The sequence below is a fragment of the Pongo pygmaeus genome, chromosome X (assembly GCF_028885625.2).
Source record: "Pongo pygmaeus isolate AG05252 chromosome X, NHGRI_mPonPyg2-v2.0_pri, whole genome shotgun sequence".
Classification (NCBI taxonomy): domain Eukaryota; kingdom Metazoa; phylum Chordata; class Mammalia; order Primates; family Hominidae; genus Pongo; species Pongo pygmaeus.
In genome coordinates this window covers 116,926,982-116,947,660 of record NC_072396.2, presented here as the reverse complement: position 1 = coordinate 116,947,660, position 20,679 = coordinate 116,926,982, and the positions used below count along the sequence as shown (strand labels likewise).

Sequence of the window (20,679 nt, the reverse complement as noted above, 5' to 3'; positions counted from 1 at the left end):
CTTAAGAAACTAGGAAAAAAAGAGCAAACTAAATTCAAAGCAAGGGGATGTAAAGAGATAAGAAATATTATACTGGGAGTAAGTGAAATAGAGAACAGTAAAACGAGAGAAAATTAACAAAACAAAAAATTATTTTTTTGGAAATATTAACAAAATGGAAAAAAAATCTTTAGCTAGACTGACCAAAAAAGAAAGAGGACTCAAATTTCTAAATCAGGAATGAAAGAGTGACATTACAAGAACCTTTATAAAAATAAAAAGGATTATAATGTTATACTATGAACAATTATATGCCCACAAATTAGATAGCCTAGATGAAAAGAATGAATTCCTAGTAAGACACAAACCATCAAGACTGACTCAAGAAGGAGTAGAAAATCAGAATATAACTATAAAAGGTAAAGAAATTGAATTAGCAATAAAAAAGAAAGCCCAGGATCATATGTTTATCCTTGTGAATTGTACCAAATTTTTAAAGAAGAATTAATAACATTTTCTCAATACCACTTTAAAAAAAATAGAAGAGGAGAGAACACCTCTCAGTTCATTCTGTGACACCAGTATTACACTGACACAAAAGCAAGAAAAAAACACCGCAAGAACAGAAATCAAAAGACTAGAGGGGAGGAGCCAAGATGGCCGAATAGGAACAGCTCCGGTCTACAGCTCCCAGCGCGAGCGACGCAGAAGACGGGTGATTTCTGCATTTCCATCTGAGGTACCGGGTTCATCTCACTAGGGAGTGCCAGACAGTGGGCGCAGGTCAGTGGGTGAGTGCACCATGCGCCAGCCGAAGCAGGGGCGAGGCATTGCCTCACTCGGGAAGCGCAAGGGGTCAGGGAGTTCCCTTTCCAGGGGTGACAGACGGCACCTGGAAAATCGGGTCACTCCCACCCGAATACTGTGCTTTTCCGACGGGTTTAGGAAACGGTGCCCCAGGAGAGTATAGCCCGCACCTGGCTCAGAGGGTCCTACGCCCACGGAGACTTGCTGTTTGCTAGCACAGCGGTCTGAGATCAAACAGCAAGTCGGCAGCGAGGCTGGGGGAGGGGCGCCCGCCATTGCCCAGGCTCGCTTAGGTAAACAAAGCAGCCTGGAAGCTTGAACTGGGTGGAGCCCACCACAGCTCAAGGAGGCCTGCCTGCCTCTGTAGGCTCCACCTCTGGGGGCAGGGCACAGACAAACAAAAAGACAGCAGTAACCTCTGCAGACTTAAATGTCCCTGTCTGACAGCTTTGAGGAGAGCAGTGGTTCTCCCAGCACACAGCTGGAGATCTGAGAACGGGCTGACTGCCTCCTCAAGTGGGCCCCTGACCCCTGACCCCCGAGCAGCCTAACTGGGAGGCACCCCTCAGCAGGGGCAGACTGACACCTCACACGGCCGGCTGGGTACTCCAACAGACCTGCAGCTGAGGGTCCTGTCTGTTAGAAGGAAAACTAACAGAAAGGACATCCACACCAAAAACCCATCTGTACATCACCATCATCAAAGACCAAAAGTAGATAAAACCACAAAGATGGGGAAAAAACAGAGCAGAAAAACTGGAAACTCTAAAAAGCAGAGTACCTCTCCTCCTCCAAAGGAACGCAGTTCCTCACCAGCAACGGAACAAAGCTGGATGGAGAATGACTTTGACGAGCTGAGAGAAGAAGGCTTCAGACGATCAAATTACTCCGAGCTACGGGAGGATATTCAAACCAAAGGCAAAGAAGTTGAAAACTTTGAAAAAAATTTAGAAGAATGTATAACTAGAATAACCAATACAGAGAAGTGCTTAAAGGAGCTGATGGAGCTGAAAACCAAGGCTCGAGAACTACGTGAAGAATGCAGAAGCCTCAGGAGCCGATGCGATCAAATGGAAGAAAGGGTATCAGCCCTGGAAGATGAAATGAATGAAATGAAGCGAGAAGGGAAGTTTAGAGAAAAAAGAATAAAAAGAAACGAGCAAAGCCTTCAAGAAATGTGGGACTATGTGAAAAGACCAAATCTACGTCTGATTGGTGTACCTGAAAGTGACGGGGAGAATGGAAACAAGTTGGAAAACACTCTGCAGGATATTATCCAGGAGAACTTCCCCAATCTAGCAAGGCAGGCCAACATTCAGATTCAGGAAATACAGAGAACGCCACAAAGATACTCCTCGAGAAGAGCAACTCCAAGACACATAATTGTCAGATTCACCAAAGTTGAAATGAAGGAAAAAATGTTAAGGGCAGCCAGAGAGAAAGGTCGGGTTACCATCAAAGGGAAGCCCATCAGACTAACAGCGGATCTCTCGGCAGAAACCCTACAAGCCAGAAGAGAGTGGGGGCCAATATTCAACATTCTTAAAGAAAAGAATTTTCAACCCGGAATTTCATATCCAGCCAAACTAAGCTTCATAAGTGAAGGAGAGATAAAATACTTTACAGACAAGCAAATGCTGAGAGATTTTGTCACCACCAGGCCTGCCCTAAAAGAGCTCCTGAAGGAAGCGCTAAACATGGAAAGGCACAACTGGTACCAGCCACTGCAAAATCATACCGAAATGTAAAGACCATCGAGACTAGGAAGAGACTGCATCAACTAACGAGCAAAATAACCAGCTAACATCATAATGACAGGATCAAATTCACACATAACAATATTAACTTTAAATGTAAATGGACTAAATGCTCCAATTAAAAGACACAGACTGGCAAATTGGATAAAGACTCAAGACCCATCACTGTGCTGTATTCAGGAAACCCATCTCATGTGCAGAGACACACATAGGCTCAGAATAAAAGGATGGAGGAAGATCTACCAGGCAAATGGAAAACAAAAAAAGGCAGGGGTTGCAATCCTAGTCTCTGATAAAACAGACTTTAAACCAACAAAGATCAAAAGAGACAAAGAAGGCCATTACATAATGGTAAAGGGATTAATTCAACAAGAAGAGCTAACTATCCTAAATATATATGCACCCAATACAGGAGCACCCAGATTCATAAAGCAAGTCCTGAGTGACCTACAAAGAGACTTAGACTCCCACACATTAATAATGGGAGACTTTAACACCCCACTGTCAACATTAGACAGATCAACGGGACAGAAAGTCAACAAGGATACCCAGGAATTGAACTCAGCTCTGCACCAAGCGGACCTAATAGACATCTACAGAACTCTTCACCCCAAATCAACAGAATATACATTTTTTTCAGCACCACACCACACCTATTCCAAAATTGACCATATACTTGGAAGTAAAGCTCTCCTCAATAAATGTAAAAGAACAGAAATTACAACAAACTATCTCTCAGATCACAGTGCAATCAAGCTAGAACTCAGGATTAAGAATCTCACTCAAAACCGCTCAACTACGTGGAAACTGAACAACCTGCTCCTGAATGACTACTGGGTACATAACGAAATGAAGGCAGAAATAAAGATGTTCTTTTTAACCAACGAGAACCAAGACACAACATACCAGAATCTCTGGGATGCATTCAAAGCAGTGTGTAGAGGGAAATTTATAGCACTAAATGCCCACAAGAGAAAGCAGGAAAGATCCAAAATTGACACCCTAACATCACAATTAAAAGAACTAGAAAAGCAAGAGCAAACACATTCAAAAGCTAGCAGAAGGCAAGAAATAACTAAAATCAGAGCAGAACTGAAGGAAATAGAGACACAAAAAAGCCTTCAAAAAATCAATGAATCCAGGAGCTGGTTTTTTGAAAGGATCAACAAAATTGATAGACCACTAGCAAGATTAATAAAGAAAAAAAGAGAGAAGAATCAAATAGATGCACTAAAAAATGATAAAGGGGATATCACCACCAATCCCACAGAAATACAAACGACCATCAGAGAATATTACAAACACCTCTACACAAATAAACTAGAAAATCTAGAAGAAATGGATCAATTCCTCAAAACATACACCCTCCCAAGACTAAACCAGGAAGAAGTTGAATCTCTGAATAGACCAATAACAGGAGCTGAAATTGTGGCAATAATCAATAGCTTACCAACCAAAAAAAGTCCAGGACCAGATGGGTTCACAGCCGAATTCTACCAGAGGTGCAAGGAGGAGCTGGTACCATTCCTTCTGAAACTATTCCAATCAATAGAAAAAGAGGGAATCCTCCCTGACTCATTTTATGAGGCCAGCATCGTCCTGATACCAAAGCCTGGCAGAGACACAACCAAAAAAGAGAATTTTAGACCAATATCCTTGATGAACATTGATGCAAAAATCCTCAATAAAATACTGGCAAACAGAATCCAGCAGCACATCAAAAAGCTTATCCACCATGATCAAGTGGGCTTCATGCCTGGGATGCAAGGCTGGTTCAATATACGCAAATCAATGAATGTAATCCAGCATATAAACAGAACCAAAGACAAAAACCACATGATTATCTCAATAGATGCAGAAAAGGCCTTTGACAAAATTCAACAACCCTTCATGCTAAAAACTCTCAATAAATTAGGTATTGATGGGACGTATCTCAAAATAATAAGAGCTATCTATGACAAACCCACAGCCAATATCATACTGAATGGGCAAAAACTGGAAGCATTCCCTTTGAAAACGGGCACAAGACAGGGATGCCCTCTCTCACCACTTCTATTCAACATAGTGTTGGAAGTTCTGGCCAGGGCAATTAGGCAAAAGAAGGGAATAAAGGACATTCAATTAGGAAAAGAGGAAGTCAAATTGTCCCTGTTTGCAGATGACATGATAGTATATCTAGAAAACCCCATTGTCTCAGCCCAAAATCTCCTTAAGCTGATAAGCAACTTCAGCAAAGTCTCAGGATACAAAATCAATGTACAAAAATCACAAGCATTCTTATACATCAATAACAGACAAACAGAGAGCCAAATCATGAGTGAACTCCCATTCACAATTGCTTCAAAGAGAATAAAATACCTAGGAATCCAACTTACAAGGGATGTGAAGGACCTCTTCAAGGAGAACTACAAACCACTGCCCAAGGAAATAAAAGAGGATACAAACAAATGGAAGAACATTCCATGCTCATGGGTAGGAAGAATCAATATCATGAAAATGGCCATCCTTCCCAAGGTAATTTACAGATTCAATGCCATCCCCATCAAGTTACCAATGACTTTCTTCACAGAATTGGAAAAAACTACTTTAAAGCTCATATGGAACCAAAAAAGAGCCCGCATCGCCAAGTCAATCCTAAGCCAAAAGAACAAAGCTGGAGGCATCACACTACCTGACTTCAAACTATACTACAAGGCTACAGTAACCAAAACAGCATGGTACTGGTACCAAAACAGAGATATAGATCAATGGAACAGAACAGAGCCGTCAGAAATAATGCCACATATCTACAACTATCTGATCTTTGACAAACCTGACAAAAACAAGAAATGGGGAAAGGATTCCCTATTTAATAAATGGTGCTGGGAAAACTGGCTAGCCATATGTAGAAAGCTGAAACTGGATCCCTTCCTTACACCTTATACAAAAATCAATTCAAGATGGATTAAAGACTTAAATGTTAGACCTAAAACCATAAAAACCCTAGAAGAAAACCTAGGCATTACCATTCAGGACATAGGCATGGGCAAGGACTTCATGTCTAAAACACCAAAAGCAATGGCAACAAAAGCCAAAATTGACAAATGGGATCTAATTCAACTAAAGAGCTTCTGCACAGCAAAGGAAACTACCATCAGAGTGAACAGGCAACCTACAAAATGGGAGAAAATTTTCGCAACCTACTCATCTGACAAAGGGCTAATATCCAGAATCTACAATGAACTCCAACAAATTTACAAGAAAAAAACAAACAACCCCATCAAAAAATGGGCGAAGGACATGAACAGACACTTCTCAAAAGAAGACATTTATGCAGCCAAAAAACACATGAAAAAATGCTCACCATCACTGGCCATCAGAAATGCAAATCAAAACCACAATGAGATACCATGTCACACCAGTTAGAATGGCAATCATTAAAAAGTCAGGAAACAACAGGTGCTGGAGAGGATGTGGAGAAATAGGAACACTTTTACACTGTTGGTGGGACTGTGAACTAGTTCAACCATTGTGGAAGTCAGTGTGGCGATTCCTCAGGGATCTAGAACTAGAAATTCCATTTGACCCAGCCATCCCATTACTGGGTATATACCCAAAGGACTATAAATCATGCTGCTATAAAGACACATGCACACGTATGTTTATTGCAGCATTATTCACAATAGCAAAGCCTTGGAAGCAACCCAAATGTCCAACAATGATAGACTGGATTAAGAAAATGTGGCACATATACACCATGGAATACTGTGCAGCCATAAAAAATGATGAGTTCATGTCCTTTGTAGGGACGTGGATGACATTGGAAATCATCATTCTCAGTAAACTATCGCAAGAACAAAAAACCAAACACCGCATATTCTCACTCATAGGTGGGAATTGAACAATGAGAACACATGGACACAGGAAGGGGAACATCACACTTTGAGGACTCTTGTGGGGTGGGGGGAGGGGGGAGGGATAGCATTGGGAGATATACCTAATGCTAGATGACGAGTTGGTGGGTGCAGCGCACCAGCATGGCACATGTATACATATGTAACTTACCTGCACGTTGCGCACATGTACCATAGAGCCTAAAGTATAATAATAATAATAATAATAATAATAATAATAATAATAAAAAGAAAAAAAAAGAAAAAAGAAATAAAAAAACTAATATCCCTTATGAATACAGAAATAAAAATCCAAAACAAAATATAAGCTAAGTAAATTCAGCAACATATAAAAATTCTTATATACTGTGACCAGGTAGGATTTATCCCAGGAATGCAAGGTTGACTCAGCATATTGAAAACTAATCATTATAATATACCATATGAATACAGTAAAGGGAGAACGTATGTTCATCTCAATAGATGAAGAAAAAGTATTTAACAAAGTGCAACATTCTTTCTTGATAAAAAAACATTCAACATGGTAGGAATAGAAAGGAACATCATCAACTTGATAACAGGCATATATAAAAAATCTACAGCTAATAGACTTAATGGTGAAGGACTAAAGCTTTCCCCTAAGACCAAGAAGACAAAGATTTCTATTCTTGCCACTTCTGTTCCTCATTGTACTGCAAGTTCTAGTCATGACCATTATGTAACAACAATGACAACAACAACAAAATAAAAGACATCCAGAATGGAAAAAGGTAAAACAATATCTGTTCGCAGATTACATGACCATGTGTATAGAAAACCTTATGAAATCCAAAAAATATCATTAGAGTTCAGCAATGTTAGGAGATACAAGATACGTATACAAAAATAAATTTTATTTCTATATACTCACAATGAAAATTGCAAAATAATATTGAAGAAACATTTTCATTTTCAATATCACCAAAAATAATAAAATACTTAGGAATACATTTTTTAATTGCAAAACTTGTACACGGAAAACTAGAAAACATCACTGAAGGAAATTAAGAAGACCTAAATGAATAGATACTCCATGATCATGAGTCAAAAGACTTAATATTTTCAAGATGGCAATATGCCCTAAATTGATCTACAGCTTCAATGTAATCCCTATCAAAATCCTCACTGCCTTTTTTACAAAAATTGAGGTGCTGATTTTAAAATTCATGTGGAAATGACAGGGATTTCAAATAGCCAAATAATCCTGAAAAAGAACAGTTGGAGGAGTGACACTTCCTGATTTCAAAAATTATTACAAAGCCACAGTAGCCAATTCTGCGTGGCATTTCCATAAAGAAAGACATGCAGATCAATGGATTGGAATTGAAAGTTCGGAAAGAAACCAATGTAACTATGGTCAATTGATTTTCAGCAAGGGTACAAAAGCTATCCAACGGGGAAAGACTAGTCTTTACAACATATGGTACTGGCACAGCTGGATATCTGCATGTAAAAGAAAGAATTTGGACATCTACCTCACCTCACCTCATACATCTAGAAAAATTAACTCAAAATGAGTCAAAGACCTGAATGTAAGTGTAAACTATAACTCTAACCGTTAGAAGAAAATTTAGGCTTAAATATTTGTGACCTTGCATAAGGCAATGGTTTCTTAGACAAGAAACCAAAAACACGATGACAAAAAAAAAATGGTGAATAAGACTTCATCAAAATTTTTAAAATTTTCCTTCAAATGACAATCAGGAAACTGAAAAGACAATGCACAGAGTGGGAGAAAAAATATTTGCAAATAGTAACATTTTTAAAGGTGCAGTATCCAAAATATATGAGGAACTTGCAACTCAATAGCAAAAAGACAAATGGCTTAATTTAAAAACTGGCAAACACTTAAAACATTTCTCCATAAAAGATAAGACTGGCCAATACATGCATTAAAAGATGTGAAAAATCTTTAGCTATTAGGGAAATGCAAACAAAATCACCATGACATACCACTTTATATCCACTAGGATGGCTATAAGAAAAAAATACCGAAAATAAAATGTTGGTGAGGATGTGGAGAAACTGGAAAATTTCTATATTGTTGTTGGAGAAGACTTTGGCAGCTCTTCATAATGTTAAATGTAAAGGTACTGTATGACTCAGGAATTTCACTCCTAGGTATATACCCAGAAGAAATAAACACATATTTCCACAAAAATACTTGTACAAAGAATGTTTATAGCAGCATTATTCATAATAGCCAAAGAGTAGAAATGACCTAAATGTTCATCATAAATGGGTAAACAGTGTGGTATGTTCGTGCAATGGAATATTATTCAGTCATAAAAAGAAATGAATTTCTGAGAGACACTACAACATGAATAAGTCTTGAAAAGATTATTCTAAATGACAGAAGCCAGACAAATAAAGGTCACATATTCTATAATTTCACTTACATGAGATATCTAGAATGTCAAATCCACAGAGGAAAAAAGTAGATTGGTGGTAGGAAGGGGTTTGGGCAAGGGGAGTAAGAAATGGGGAGTAAGTGCTAACAGGCATGAGATTTCTCTTTGAGTAGATGAAAATGCTCCAGAGTTGGATAATGGTGATTGTTGTCCAACCTTGTGACTATACTAGATATTGCTGAGTTGTACACTTTTAAAGGATAAATTTTATGGTATGCAAATTATATTTAAAAAAAAATCTGGAGAATAAAAACTATTACTTATAGTTGGGCCATTCAATATGGCAGCCATTAGTGACAGATAGCTAATGAACACCTGAAATGTCACTGGTCAGAATTATGACATGCTGTAAATGCAGAATACATATCACATTTCAAATAAGGTAAAATATCTCATTAACAAATTTAATATTGATTACATGTTGAAATGATAACATTGTGCATGTATTGGATTAAATATAATTATTACAACAAATAAGTTCATTTTTAAAAAAATGTGACTGCTGAAAATTTTAAACTAACATATGTGGATTGGATTTTTTATTCTCATTTTATTTTCTTAGGACAGCATTTCCTTAGAAGGATAATACATCAAGCCTACTATAGTTTTTTTTTTTTTTTCCTAGCTGGATAGTTGACATTGAACTTTATGTTTCTATTAGCTCATGGAAGGAGGCCTGTGGAATCAGTCTGGAATATTGATTCCTGTGGGGGTGTATGGGTGCAAGAAAAGGAGAGAATGGAAACAATGCTGATTTCTAATTTTCAAGACAATCTAAAGGGTCTGGGAATGCAAGATTATTGTTCATTGGTTTATTAGGTGGAATCATATTTGGGGAATCATGATTACTATGTCTAAAACATTTATGGCTGAACAATATGTATCAATCAGTGAGAAAATCTCTAAAACTTGAGTGTACATGCCATACATGTGTTTTAAAACATGTTATATTTTGTTAAAATAAACCGTTTTTTCCTCTCACTGAAATAGGGTGGGAATAAATGAAATGGTGGGCTACCACATTGAGCCATTCCAGCCTTTCATGCCTCCATGTGATTAACTTCTTAGAAAGTTTGCTGAGGAAATATTATTTCCTCTTGGTAGATGCCTCTTAAGTAAGAAGCCTAGGACTGTGATGATTGTCCAGGTCAGAGTCCATTGGCCTGACCCAAGGGTAGGATGCACTGTTTTATTTAAAGAGGACAGAACAGGCAGACACTGGCAAGTGCACCTCTGAGCTCTCAGAACCCACAGTACATCACCTTGGCAGACCACACGATTTAATGGGTTATTGATGACATAGAGAAACAAAAATATATTCAAAAAAATATTTTTAAAAGCTGTTATTTAAATACTACATAACAGGTAGATAGTAAAGTCATCTTTGGCTTTCAAGACCCACATGGGTTCACCGTAGTTGACCACATAACTTTGAGGCTATTGTTTAATATAAAAAGAGAACAAATGTAAATTCTAAAAGCCTAAAAAAAGGTCAAGGAAATGTATCTCTTTGATGAATAATAACTCAGGAAGGCCATCACTCTTCTGTGTGATTCTAGGACATATACCAGAAGATTTACGGCTTGAGTGGCTTTCTGTAAGCTACTGCTGCTGTTGGTGGTGGTTGTGGTGGTGGGTCTAGTCAAGAGTACAAATATCGTAGTTGTGGATGGAGATGGCAAGGAAAGGGGTAAGGCAAAAATATCACTTTTTGTGAATAGAGGGCTGAAATGCAAACCATCTTCTGCAAAGGCAAGCTTCCAGTTAAGAAGGTGCATTGGTTTAACTCATTGTTCAGGGAAGAGGTGCTTTCGGATTAAAACCTTAAGACTGTAAGATTTGAAGTCATTGGTGAGGAAATCTCCCTACCTAAAGATGAATGCTTCATATTTTCTCTAGTTAACTACAAGAGTGATTTTTTTTTTAATTAAATGGAAATTCTTTCCTTGTACTATTAAAGGAAAAAATAAGAAAAACGGTAAGGAGGTGATCACAGGGCACCTTCCCTGTCATTTAGACCTCCTAAGGGAGGGTCACTTCTGCCTGACGCAGAGGTTTATCATATCTTTCTGTTTGAGGGCATCTCTAAAGAGGCAAGCTGGGGGGAAAAAAAAGAATCAACCTTTCAATTAAGAAGGAAAAACACATTTTTAAAAACGGGGAAGCAGAACAAGATGTCTGAATGGAAGTCTACACCATTTGTTCCTCCTACAGGGACATCAAAATTTAGCAGCTAGCTACACACAAAAAGCACCATCAGAAGAACCAAATATCGGATGAGCAATCGCAGTACCTGATTTTAACTTCATATTGCTGGAAGGGGCACTGAAAGGGAGTAGGAGAGACAGTCTTGAATTGCCAATGCTACCCCTCCCCCATTCCCTAGTAGCAGAGAATCTGCGTCCTCAGAAGAGGGAGAGCACAGGAACTGGAGGACTTTACATTGAACTCAGTGAAGATGCCCTGTCACAGTAGAAAGCAAAACCGGGCTGTACCCAGCTGGCACCCGCCCATGGAGGGAGCATTTGAACTGGCCCTAGCCAGGGAGTAATCTCTCATCCCAGTGATCAGAGCTTGAGTTCTGGCAAGCCTTGCCACCACAGGCTGGAGTGCTCTGGGGTCCTACATAAACTTGAAAAGCAATCTAGGACACAAGGACTGCAATTCCTAGGCAACTATTAGTGCTGAGCTGGGCTCAGAGTCACAGAGCTAGGGTAGCATGTGACCTAGAGAGACACCTTCTGGGGTGGCTAAAGGAGGGCTTGTGCCTCTCCTCCTCCAACCCCAGGCAGTGCAGCTTGAAGCAATGAAAGTGTCTCCTTTCTTCTGCTAAAAGGGAGGAGAGCAAATAACTAAGAGGACTTTGTCTTGTATCTTGGATACCAGCTCAGTCACAGTAGTATAGGGCACCGGGCAGAGTCATGAGGCCTCCATTCCCGGACCTAGCTCCCAGACAACATTTCTAGACATACCCTGGGCCAAAAAGGAATTCACTGCCTTGAAGAGAAAGACGCAGTCCTGGCAGGATTTGTTACCTGCTGACTAAAGAGACCTTGGGCCCCAAAGAATGAATAGCAATACTCATGTATTATGCTATAGGCCTTGGGCTCTGAGATGTGCTGGCTTCAGTTGTCAGCCAGCACATTCCCAGCTGTGGTGGCTACGGTGAAAGATTCCTTTTGTTTGAGAAAAGGAGGGGAAAATGTAAAGGGGACTCTGTCTTGAGCCTTAGGTACCAGCTTGGTCACAGTGAGGTAGAGCACCAAGCAGGGTAGTGGGGTCCTCAATTCTAGGCCTAGGCTCTTGGTCAACATTACTGGACATGCCTTGGGGCAGAGGGGAGCCCACTTCCCTGATGGGTGAGTCCCAGGCCTGACAGCATTCACCACAAGGTGATTGAAGATCCCTTGGACTTTAAGTGAACATTGGTATTGGCCTGGAAGAAACTGGTGCTAGTGGCCGCAAGGAGAAGCTCTTCTGCCTGTGGAAAGGGAAGTTCCACTAGGAAGAAATTTGTCTTGTGGTTTGAGTGCCAACATAGCCACAGTAAAATAGAACACTGGGTAAATTTCTAAGGTTTTTTACTCCAATCCCCAACTCTCAGGCAGCAGCTCTGGACACACTCAGGGTCTGGGGGAGTTCGCTGCTCTGAAGGAAGGGATACAGACTTGGCTGGTGTCACCATCTGCTGATTGTGGAGGCCTAGGGCCTTGAGTGAACGTAGGTGGCAACCAGGTATTGGTTACAGTGGGTCCTGGGTGAGACCCAGTGCAGTGCTGGCTTTAGATCTGACCCCATGCAGTCCCAGTGGTGGTGGCCCAGAGGTGGCTGTGTCCACCCATCCCAGTTCCAGGTATCTCAGCACAGCGGAAGAGACTGGGAGAAAGTAAGGGAAAAGAACAAGAGTCTATGCCCAGTAATCCAGATAATTTTTCTGGATCTTATCCAAGACCACCAAGGTAGTAACTCTACAAGTGTGCAAGAACAACAGTGCTGTTTGGTTTGGGGCCTAAGTCTCTTCGAATTCCTGGAAAGCCTTCCCAGGAAAGATAGGCACAAATAAGCCCAGACTGCGAAGACTGCAATAAATACCTAACTATTCAATACTCAGATACTGAAGAACATATAAAAGTACCAACATCTTCCAGAAAAATATGACCTCACCAAGTTAATTAAATAAGGCATCAGGGACCAATCCTGGAGAAACAGAGATATGAAGGAGAATTAATACCAATCCTACTCAAACAATTTCAAAAAATAGAGGAGAGACTACTGCTAAACTTACTCTATGAGGCCAGTATTATCCTTACAGCAAAAATGGATAAAAGCACATCAAACAAAGAAAACAACAGGCCAATATCTCTGATAAATTTTGATGCAAAAATCAACAAAATACTAGCAAACCGAATTCAGCAATACATTGAAAAGATCATTCATCATGACCAAGTGAGATTTAGCATGGGGATGCAAGCATCATTCAACGTATGAAAACCGATCAATGTGATACATTATATCAATAGAATAAAAGACAAAAACTATATGAACATTTCAACTGATGTTGACAAATTATTTAGTAAAATTCAACATTTCTGTATGATAAAAACTCTCAAAAACTGGGCATGGTGGAACATACCTCAACATAATAAAAACCATATATGACAGACCCACAGATAGTATCACACGGAATGGGGAAATACTGAAGTTTTCCTCTAAGATTTGGAACATGACAAAGATGCCCACTTTCACGACTGTTATTCAGTGTAGTATTGGAAGGCCTAGCTAGAGCAATAAGACAAGAGCAGTAAATAAAGGGCATCCAAATAGCAAAGGAAGAAAAATTATCCTTGTTTGCAGATAATATGATCTTATATTTGGAAAAACCTAAAGACTCTACCAAAAAAAGCCATTAGAGTCGATAAACAAATTCAGTAAAGTTGAAGGATACAAAATCAACATACAAAAATCAGTAGCATTTCTATATGCCAACAGTGAACAATCTGAAAAAGAAACCAAGAAGGTAATCCCATTTACAACAGGTACAAATGAAATATATGACCTAAGAATCAACCAAAGAAGTGAAAGATCTTCTACAATGAAAATTATAAAACACTGATGAAAGGAATTGAGTAGGACACCAGTAAATGGAAACATATTCCATATTTATGGATTGGAAGAGCTAATATTGTTAAAATGTTCATACTACCCAAAGCAATCTACAGATTTTATGCAATCTCCATCAAAATACCAATGACATTCTTCACAGCAACAGAAAAACAATTGTAAAATTTATATGGAACCACAAAATACCCAGAATAGCCAAAGATATTCTGAGCAAAATAAACAAAACTGGAGGAATTACTTTATCTGACTTCAAATTATGCGACAGAGCTATAGCAACCAAAACAGCATGATATTGATATAAAAACAGACACACAGACCAATGGAACAGAATGGGGGAACCCAGACACAAATCCCTGTATCTATGGTCAACTCATTTTTTACAAAGGTGCCAAGAACATACATCGGGAAAAGGACATTCAATAAATGGTGCTGGGAAAACTAGATATTCATATGCAGAAGAATGAAATTTGACTCCTCTCTCTTGTCATACACAAAAATCAAATCAAAATTGAATAAAGACTTAAATCTAAGTCCCAAAATGAAGCTGCTACAAGAAAACTTTGGAGAAACTATCCAGAACATTGGTCAGGGCAAAAATTCCACAAGCACAGGTGATCAAATAAAAAGTGAACAAATGGAATCACAAGTTAAAAAGTGTCTGCACAACAAAGGATACAATCAACAAAGAGAAGAGGCAATCCACAGAATGAGAGAGAATTTTTCCAAACTACCCATCTAACAAAGGATTAACGACAAATGTAGAAAAGAGCTCAAACAAGTCTATAGAAGAACATCTAATAATCTGATTAAAAAATGGGCAAAAGATTTGAACAGCCATTTCTCAAAAGAAGACATACAGCATACCTGCTGAGTCCCAGGCCTGACAACATGGAAGGAACTGGAGGTCATTATATTAAGTGAAATAAGACAGGCACACAAAGACTTTCTCTTTTTCTATTGATTGGTATAGTTTCAGAAGGAATGGTACCAGCTCCTCTTTGTACTTCTGGTAGAATTTGGCTGTGAATCCGTCTGGTCCTGGACTTTTTTTGGTTGGTAAGCTATTAATTATTGCCTCAATTTCAGAGCCTGTTATTGGTCTATTCAGAGATTCAACTTCCTAGTTTAGTCTTGGGAGGGTATATGTGTTCAGGAATTTATCCATTTCTTCTAGATTTTCTAGTTTACTTGTGTAGAGGTGTTTATAGTATTCTCTGATGGTAGTTTGTATTTCTGTGGGATTGGTGGTGATATTCCCTTTATCATTTTTTATTGCATCTGTTTGATTCTTCTCTCTTTTCTTCCATATTAGTCTTGCTAGTTGATCTTTTTGTTGATCTTTTCAAAAAACCAGCTCCTGGATTCATTGATTTTTTTGAAGGGTTTTTTGTGTCTCTATCTCCTTTGGTTCTGCTCTGATCTTAGTTATTTCTTGCCTTCTGCTAGCTTTTGAATGTGTTTGCTCTTGCTTCTCTAGTTCTTTTAATTGTGATGTTAGGGTGTCGATTTTAGAGCTTTCCTGCTTTCTCTTGTGGGCATTTAGTGCTATAAATTTCCCTCTATACCTGCTTTAAATGTGTCCCAGAGATTCTGGTATGTTGTGTCTTTGTTCTCATTGGTTTCAAAGAACGTCTTTATTTCTGCCTTCATTTCGTTATGTACCCAGTAGTCATTCAGGAGCAGGTTGTTCAGTTTCCATGTAGTTGTGCAGTTTTGAGTGAGTTCCTTAATCCTGAGTTCTAATTTGACTGCACTGTGGTCTGAGAGACAGTTTGTTGTGATTTCTGTTCTTTTACATTTGCTGAGGAGTGCTTTACTTCCAATTATGTGGTCAATTTTAGAATAAGTGTGATGTGGTGCTGAGAAGAATGTATATTCTGTTGATTTGGGGTGGAGAGTTCTGTAGATGTCTATTAGGTCTGCTTGGTGCAGAGCTGAGTTCAATTCCTGGATATCCTTGTTAACCTTCTGTCTCATTGATCTGTCTAATGTTGACAGTGGGGTGTTAAAGTCTCCCATTATTATTGTATGGGAGTCTAAGTCTCTTTGTAGGTCTCTAAGTACTTGCTTTATGAATCTGGGTGTTCCTGTATTGGGTGCATATATATTTAAGATAGTCAGCTCTTCTTGTTGAATTGATCCCTTTACCATTATGTAATGGCCTTCCCTGTCTCTTTTGATCTTTGTTGGTTTAAAGTCTGTTTTATCAGAGGCTAGGATTGAAACCCCTGCTTCTTTTTGCTTTCCATTTGCTTGGTAGATCTTCCTCCATCCCTTTATTTTGAGCCTATGTGTGTCTCTGCACATGAGATGGGTCTCCTGCATACAGCACACTGATGGATCTTGACTCTATCCAGTTTGCCAGTCTGTGTCTTTTAATTGGGGCATTTAGCCCATTTACATTTAAGGCTAATAATGTTATGTGTGAATTTGATCTTGTCATTATGATGTTTTCTGGTTATTTTGCCTGTTAACTGATGCAGTTTCTTCATAGCATCAATGGTCTTTACAATTTGGCACTTTTTGCAGTGGCTGGTACCGGTTGTTGTGAAAGGCCAATTTTTGTAGAAATTTCTTGGAGAAGGAGCGAGAACACTTAGAGACTAGACATTTGGTAATTCCACAAAGAGGGGAAAATCAGGTTATATGCATTAGGGATCAGCTGATCTTTTAGGAATCATGAAGAAAAGTTGATGAGAGTCCCAGGTAAAGTTATAGCTCATCTGTGATTTAAAAATTTGATTGTCATTTCTCATTCTGGCATAACATGGAAGCTATAAGGAGCTGCTGTTGTGTTGCTCTGGGTAACAACCCACGTTTGATGTTTCTAGCCAAGTTCAGACCAGATGAACTTCAGGACAATTGGCCCATTAATCAACAGGATGCCTCATGATTATTTGATGTCATTCAGCTCTCTACTTTCACACAAAACCCTATTATTAGATTATTTCTATCAGAGACTTACAGGTACAAAGCCAGCTGTAGCCAACCTAAATATCTGCATTATTGCAAGAGGCTATTTTGTAAAGGATATAAGTCGGTGAGAACTAAAACTTGCTGAGGTATGGGGGGATGAAAGTGGGAATGCAGGTAACTGGTACAATCTTAGCTGTAGCAACTAGTTCTATTGCGATTGCCCTAGCTTATGAATGGTCTTTCCTATATGCAGTTCTCCCAAAGATTACTTTGAAGGGCCCCACTTGGTGGAAGTCCCAAGAACAGCCTTGAAACTCAGGGACTCAGATATGGGCAACAAGCCTTCCTCTGAAGACAAAATGTTACGTTAGTTCACAGGACTTGACTTTCAGATAAGTTGTTTACAGATCTAGCTAGAAGCCTCATTTTATATTTTCCTTTTTCTGGCCTCATAAGAAAGACTTCAAAGACCTTCACTAGCCTTGACCACTGCTAACTCTGAATTTTAGGGTCACAAGGCACTCTTGGCAAAAGATGAGAAGAAGGAGGCTGAAAGAGTCAGGAGTCCTTTAAGCTTTGCTTCATTTCAGTGATAGGTAATATCAGAGACCCTTTGAAAAGGCTTTGAGCGGGACCCTTTGAAAAGGCTTTGAGTGGTTGAAGTGCCATCCTGTTGGTTCCGGGTGGTTACTTAGGAACAGTGGGAAGTTTTAGAGAAGTGGTCTTATAAATGTGTATGTAAGACTCTCTGATATTCTGCATGTCTCCTTCCCTAAGGGGGCCATCTACACTGGATTACCACAGGCCTTACTCATTTGTCCACCGGATTTACAGGAGAAATAATAAAATATCTTAGCACATACCTAACCCCTAGAAGCAACTCAAAGCTCCTTCTCTCCCTCCACAAGAAAAAAGTACTGAAGGGCCAGAAGGAAGGCAGTATAACATGGGAGGCTAAAAGTAAGGGCTCCTATGCAAATGGTAACCAAAAGGGAGTATGGGTTGCTATACTACTATCAGACAAAACAGACTTTAATAAAAAATTGTTACGAAACACAAAGAAGAACATTATATAAAGATAAAAGGGCAATTCACCAAGAAGATATAGCAATTATAAATATTCATGCACCAAACCCCAGAGCTTCTAAATATGTAAAACAAACTTTGATAGAATTGAAGGGAGAAATAGACAATACCAAAATAACAGTAGAAAATGTCAATACCTCACTGTTTCAACAATGAATGGAACAACCAGACGGAAGATCAATAAGAAACAAAGGACTTAATAACACTATAGGCCAATTGGAACTAACAGACATACACAGAACACTTTATCCAACAGCAGCAGAATTTACATTCTTCTCAAGTGTATATGGAACATTCTCCAGGATAGACCACATGTTAGGCTGCAAAATAAGTCTTAACAAATTCAAAAAGATTGAAATTATAAAAGCATAAAGCTTCTCTTCTAATCACAAGGCAATGAAGGTAGAAATCAATAGCAGTAGAAAAAAATCCACAAATATGTGAAAATTAAACAAACCACTCAAACAACCAATGGGTCAAAGAAGTCACAAGGGAAATTAGAAAAGATTTTCAGAAAAAACGAGATTTTTTTTTTCTGTTTTGAAAACAAAAACACAAATACAAAATAGTATGGGATACAGTAAAAATAGTGTTAAGAGAGAAGTTTATAGAAAGAGGCAGATATGAAATCAACAATTTAGCTTTATCTCTCAAGAAATTAGAAAAAAAATGAACGAAACCCAAAGCTAGTGGAAGAAAAGAAATAATAATTAGAGCAGAGATAAATAAAATGGAGACTAGAAAACATGAAAAAAATCAACAAGAGTTTTTTTAAAAAAAGATAAACAAAATTGACAAACTGTTAGCTAGATTAACCAAGAAAAAGAGAAAGAAGACTCAAATAACTAAAATCAGAAATGAAAGAGGCAACATTATAACTGATGCCACAGAAATACAAAGAGATTTTAAGAGAATACTATGAATGATTGTACACCAACAAATCGGATAACCTAGAAGAAATGAATGAAGTTCTAAAATCACACATCCTAGCATAACTGAATCATGAAGAAAGAGAAAATCCAAATAGATGAATAACAAGTAAGGCGATTAAATTAATAATTAAAAACCTCCCAACAAATAAAAATCCAGAACCAGATGGCTTCACTGGAGAATTCTACCAAACATTTAAAGAGGAATTAGCACCAATATTCCTGAAACTTTTTCCAAAAATTGAAGAGGAGGAAACACTTCCAAGTTCATTCTATAAGTACAGCATTACACTGATATCCAAGCCAGACAGACACTACAAGAAAACCACAGATAAATATCTCTGATGAATATTGATACAAGAATTCTCAACAAAATACCAGTGAACTGAGTTCAACAGAACATTAAAAGAATTATACATTATGACCAAGTGGGATTTGTTCCTGGAATGCAAGAATGAGTCAATATGTGAAAATTAATCAATGTAATACACGGCATTAACATTATGAAGGATAAAAACCACATGATCATCTCAATTGAGATTATAGAAAAAGCATTTGACAAGATGAAATAACCTTTCATGATAAAAACACTCAGCAAAATAGAAATGAAAGAAAATGCCTCAACATAAAAAAGGCCATATAAGAAAAGCCCACACTAATGTCAGCCTCATTGGTATGATTAAAACTTTTCCTTTAATATCAGGAACAACACAAGGAAACCTATTCTTACCACTCTCTCACCACTATTATTCAACATAGTTTTAGAAATCCTAGCCAGAGAAATTATGTGAGAAAAAGAAATTTAAAAAATCCAAATTGAAAAGAAAAGTAAAATTCTTCTTCTTCACAGAAAACATGATCTTATATATAGAAAATCCTAAATACTCCACAAACAACTGGTAAAACTAATAAAGGAATTCTGCAAAATTGCAGGATACAAAATCAACACACAGAAATAAATTGTATTTCTACACACTAACAATGAAAAATCTGAAAATGAAATTAAGAAACAATTTCATTTACAACAGCACCAAATACTTAGGAGTAAACCTAACCAAGGAGATGAAAGACTTTTACACTGAAGACTACAAAATGTTGCTTAAAGAAATTAAGACATAAATAAATGGAAAGATATCCTGTGTTCATGGATTAGAAGACTTAATATTGTTAAGATATCCATAATACTCAATGCAATCTACAGATTCAATACAATCCCTATCAAAATCCCAATGGGATGTTTTGCAGAAATAGAAAAATCCATCCTAAAATTTACATTGAATTGCAAGAAAGCCTAAAGAGCCAAAACAATTTTGAAAAAGAAGAACAAACTGAAAGATTCACACTTACTGATTTCAAAACATACTACAAAAATACAGTAATCAAAACAGTATGGTACTGGCATAAAGACAGACATATAGACCAATGGAACGGAATAGACAGCCCAGAAATAAATTCTCATGTATATGATGAAATAATGCTCAAGGTTGCAAAGACTTCCCCTTCAAGTGGGGGAAGAAACAGTCTCTCCAAAAAATGGTGCTAGGAAAACTGGGTATTCACATGTGAAAGAGTAGAGTGGGAACCTTGTCTTATACAATACAGTATACAAAAATTGACTCAAAGTGTATCAAATTCCTAAACATAAAACCCAATACTATAAAACTCCTAGAATACATTAGACCTGAGAATAATTTTTTTGGATATGACAACAAAAGCACAGGTGACAAAAACAAAAATAGACAAATGGGACTGCATCAAACTG

General features: G+C 38.1%; 1 protein-coding gene across 2 annotated transcripts in view; it reads left to right on the top strand.

The window, feature by feature from the left end:
- The first annotated feature begins 638 nt into the window (after positions 1-638).
- LHFPL1 (LHFPL tetraspan subfamily member 1) overlaps positions 639-20,679 on the top strand; it is a 92,913-nt gene continuing 72,872 nt past the window's right edge. Inside the window, exon 1 of one of the 2 annotated variants that reach the window (XM_063660160.1) lies at positions 639-718. The gene's annotated coding sequence lies outside the window, so the exon portion shown is untranslated. Of the gene's footprint in view, positions 763-20,679 lie in introns of both variants that reach the window. The other variant, XM_063660157.1, reaches the window with a different exon arrangement.